The 5,000-nt window shown below is 54.5% G+C and overlaps 1 non-coding gene across 1 annotated transcript in view; it reads left to right on the plus strand.

Moving 5' to 3' along the window:
* Positions 1-3,330: 3,330 nt before the first annotated feature.
* LOC126331802 (small subunit ribosomal RNA) overlaps positions 3,331-5,000 on the plus strand; it is a 1,893-nt gene continuing 223 nt past the window's right edge. The window contains exon 1 of the ribosomal RNA XR_007563484.1: positions 3,331-5,000. This exon is cut by the window's right edge and continues 223 nt beyond it. This is a non-coding gene — a ribosomal RNA (small subunit ribosomal RNA).

Consider the following 5,000-nt stretch of genomic DNA (forward strand, 5'->3'; position numbering starts at 1 on the left):
CGTTGGCCCTTAACCTAACCCACGTTGGCCCTTAACCTAACCCACGTTGGCCCTTAACCTAACCCACGTTGGCCCTTAACCTAACCCACGTTGGCCCTTAACCTAACCCACGTTGGCCCTTAACCTAACCCACGTTGGCCCCTTAACCTAACCCACGTTGGCCCTTAACCTAACCCACGTTGGCCCTTAACCTAACCCACGTTGGCCCTTAACCTAACCCACGTTGGCCCTTAACCTAACCCACGTTGGCCCTTAACCTAACCCACGTTGGCCCTTAACCTAACCCACGTTGGCCCTTAACCTAACCCACGTTGGCCCTTAACCTAACCCACGTTGGCCCTTAACCTAACCCACGTTGGCCCTTAACCTAACCCACGTTGGCCCTTAACCTAACCCACGTTGGCCCTTAACCTAACCCACGTTGGCCCTTAACCTAACCCACGTTGGCCCTTAACCTAACCCACGTTGGCCCTTAACCTAACCCACGTTGGCCCTTAACCTAACCCACGTTGGCCCTTAACCTAACCCACGTTGGCCCCTTAACCTAACCCACGTTGGCACCTTAACCTAAGTTACGCTGCACCTTAACCCAAGTTACGCTGCACCTTAACCCAAGTTACGCTGCACCTTAACCCAAGTTACGCTGCACCTTAACCCAAGTTACGCTGCACCTTAACCCAAGTTACGCTGCACCTTAACCCAAGTTACGCTGCACCTTAACCCAAGTTACGCTGCACCTTAACCCAAGTTACGCTGCACCTTAACCCAAGTTACGCTGCACCTTAACCCAAGTTACGCTGCACCTTAACCCAAGTTACGCTGCACCTTAACCCAAGTTACGCTGCACCTTAACCCAAGTTACGCTGCACCTTAACCCAAGTTACGCTGCACCTTAACCCAAGTTACGCTGCACCTTAACCCAAGTTACGCTGCACCTTAACCCAAGTTACGCTGCACCTTAACCCAAGTTACGCTGCACCTTAACCCAAGTTACGCTGCACCTTAACCCAAGTTACGCTGCACCTTAACCCAAGTTACGCTGCACCTTAACCCAAGTTACGCTGCACCTTAACCCAAGTTACGCTGCACCTTAACCCAAGTTACGCTGCACCTTAACCCAAGTTACGCTGCACCTTAACCCAAGTTACGCTGCACCTTAACCCAAGTTACGCTGCACCTTAACCCAAGTTACGCTGCACCTTAACCCAAGTTACGCTGCACCTTAACCCAAGTTACGCTGCACCTTAACCCAAGTTACGCTGCACCTTAACCCAAGTTACGCTGCACCTTAACCCAAGTTACGCTGCACCTTAACCCAAGTTACGCTGCACCTTAACCCAAGTTACGCTGCACCTTAACCTAACTTACGCTGCACCTTAACCTAACTTACGCTGCACCTTAACCTAACTTACGCTGCACCTTAACCTAACTTACACTGCACCTTAACCTAACTTACGCTGCACCTTAACCTAACTTACACTGCACCTTAACTGTCACATGTAACGTCACAGGAATGTAGCTTTGCCTAACAGCAACCCTCTGAACATAGTTCACTGCTTGGATCCTCTGGTGTCATGTGTATTTCTTGATGCCATGGTGCGTACCCTCACATAAAGGTCTTTCGAGTGTTGCGTACTTTCTACACAGTCCCGCTAACCACTGGAAGGGTGTACCGCTACAGAACGAATATCGCCCTCCCCTCCTGCCCTTCCAAGCTGGTCGGTCAGGCGTTTGTTTGTGAAATGAGCCTTGCAGCTGTTCAGTTGCATTCGGTTGTCGATGCAGTCAGTGTACGTTGTGGTACGGCCTGTGTGGACTGTCCGCTGATGTACGCGTAACCCACACTGATCATCCGTCGTTACGTACTGAGTGACATAATGTGGCACATGCTTGACCGTACACCGGCTGCGCCCTACAATGGCGAATCATAAGGGCCATATGTTGTGCACGATGCTACTTGTCTCGTCTCCCCATTACAGCGAGATTGCACTGTTGTACGCCGTACAGACATGTGGTAGGTAGGTACGGACGAAAGTATTGCATGTTGGCCCCCCCCCCCCCCCTCCTCCCTCTGCCGGGAATCAGCGTGAGCCGTCTGTTGATGTAGCGACGAGGGTTTTCCTATTTAATCGTATTGCCCCACACAACATGATAGCACGGTGGACCGCGTTCCACATCTGCGACATGCTACAGAGGCCGGTTGACAGTCGACCGCGCAAGGGACATTGCACACGTGCGCGGACCATCTTCCACGTGTTCTCTCGTGTACATGCCGCAGTGTGTATGTGGGCTGATGTAGCGTGTCGTGACACATAACATGCAGGCATGCCAGAATCGTAGATTTCGCAAATGTAGATTGACGTATACGTTTGCTGCCAAAGATCCGCAAATGAACTGGAAATCAGTTGTTGAGCGGTTGTTCGCGCTGCAGGTGCATCGGTGATAGCGACGATCGGTACATCTATGAACCGGTTGTTTCGGCGGTACCCGCCATGCCCCCGAACCTGAGTTGGCCATGTGGGTATGAAGCGATACGAGGCTGTGGCTTGGCGGGACAGTCCCCGGCCGGTGAGGGGGGGCCGCCCGGCGTGCTGGCCGCGCGCTGCGTGAGCGCACGCACTACAGCCGGCTGGTGGGGGGCGCCCAGTGGCAGGAGCGCCGGCCGACGGGCCCGGCTGGCGTCCCAGCTATGCGCCGGCGCACCCTGCGCGCGGCGCCAGGCGGCCAAAGTGGGTTCTGCCGAGCCCGGTGCGAAGCGCGGTGGACATCTGCAGTGTGCTGGTCCGATTGCGGACTGTGTGCGTTGAGGATGCGCCGCCGCCCGGCACTCGGCGTCGCGACGCCGTCTGCTGCTCGGTCGCCCCCAGCGGTTCTCGCAGGTGGTTTGTATCGCAGCTCTGCGGACGTGTTGGCGCGTGCGCTGTGCTGGGAGAGTTCGCTTCTGCACCCAAGTGGGGCTTTGCCCTTCTGTGGCGCTGGCGTTGGAGCTGCCGGTCACCGTAGGTGGCGCGTGTTGTTTCCCGCCGGCAATGCCACGACAGCACGCTCCCGGGCCTCTGTCGGCAGCGGCAAGCTCAGTTGGGAGCACGGGTGTTCGCACTGAAAGCGTCTACTCGCCCATCTCCGGGCGATTGCGCCTCTCTCGAACCCGACCAAGTACTTAGGACGGCGCTGCGCGCCGCCGGGACCTGAGAGGGTTTCGAGGTGTATCGTGCAGGGGAGCTCAGCCTCCTCCTGTTTGCAGAATAATTGAGCGGACGCTTGCGTGTTCGCGCGGGCCCTCGGGACACACTCCCGGGCGGCCGGCTGCTCAGCTCTCGTTGACGCAGCTCCCTGGTTGATCCTGCCAGTAGTCATATGCTTGTCTCAAAGATTAAGCCATGCATGTCTCAGTACAAGCCGCATTAAGGTGAAACCGCGAATGGCTCATTAAATCAGTTATGGTTCCTTAGATCGTACCCACGTTACTTGGATAACTGTGGTAATTCTAGAGCTAATACATGCAAACAGAGTCCCGACCAGAGATGGAAGGGACGCTTTTATTAGATCAAAACCAATCGGATTGGCTCGTCTGGTCCGTTTGCCTTGGTGACTCTGAATAACTTTGGGCTGATCGCACGGTCCTCGTACCGGCGACGCATCTTTCAAATGTCTGCCTTATCAACTGTCGATGGTAGGTTCTGCGCCTACCATGGTTGTAACGGGTAACGGGGAATCAGGGTTCGATTCCGGAGAGGGAGCCTGAGAAACGGCTACCACATCCAAGGAAGGCAGCAGGCGCGCAAATTACCCACTCCCGGCACGGGGAGGTAGTGACGAAAAATAACGATACGGGACTCATCCGAGGCCCCGTAATCGGAATGAGTACACTTTAAATCCTTTAACGAGTATCTATTGGAGGGCAAGTCTGGTGCCAGCAGCCGCGGTAATTCCAGCTCCAATAGCGTATATTAAAGTTGTTGCGGTTAAAAAGCTCGTAGTTGGATTTGTGTCCCACGCTGTTGGTTCACCGCCCGTCGGTGTTTAACTGGCATGTATCGTGGGACGTCCTGCCGGTGGGGCGAGCCGAAGGCGTGCTTGCGCGTCCCGAGGCGGACCCCGTTGAAATCCTACCAGGGTGCTCTTAGTTGAGTGTCTCGGTGGGCCGGCACGTTTACTTTGAACAAATTAGAGTGCTTAAAGCAGGCAAGCCCGCCTGAATACTGTGTGCATGGAATAATGGAATAGGACCTCGGTTCTATTTTGTTGGTTTTCGGAACCCGAGGTAATGATTAATAGGGACAGGCGGGGGCATTCGTATTGCGACGTTAGAGGTGAAATTCTTGGATCGTCGCAAGACGAACAGAAGCGAAAGCATTTGCCAAGTATGTTTTCATTAATCAAGAACGAAAGTTAGAGGTTCGAAGGCGATCAGATACCGCCCTAGTTCTAACCATAAACGATGCCAGCCAGCGATCCGCCGCAGTTCCTCCGATGACTCGGCGGGCAGCCTCCGGGAAACCAAAGCTTTTGGGTTCCGGGGGAAGTATGGTTGCAAAGCTGAAACTTAAAGGAATTGACGGAAGGGCACCACCAGGAGTGGAGCCTGCGGCTTAATTTGACTCAACACGGGAAACCTCACCAGGCCCGGACACCGGAAGGATTGACAGATTGATAGCTCTTTCTTGATTCGGTGGGTGGTGGTGCATGGCCGTTCTTAGTTGGTGGAGCGATTTGTCTGGTTAATTCCGATAACGAACGAGACTCTAGCCTGCTAACTAGTCGCGTGACATCCTTCGTGCTGTCAGCGATTACTTTTCTTCTTAGAGGGACAGGCGGCTTCTAGCCGCACGAGATTGAGCAATAACAGGTCTGTGATGCCCTTAGATGTTCTGGGCCGCACGCGCGCTACACTGAAGGAATCAGCGTGTCTTCCTAGGCCGAAAGGTCGGGGTAACCCGCTGAACCTCCTTCGTGCTAGGGATTGGGGCTTGCAATTGTTCCCCATGAACGAGGAATTC

Source organism: Schistocerca gregaria, unplaced genomic scaffold, assembly GCF_023897955.1.
Source record: "Schistocerca gregaria isolate iqSchGreg1 unplaced genomic scaffold, iqSchGreg1.2 ptg001406l, whole genome shotgun sequence".
Lineage (NCBI taxonomy): Eukaryota > Metazoa > Arthropoda > Insecta > Orthoptera > Acrididae > Schistocerca > Schistocerca gregaria.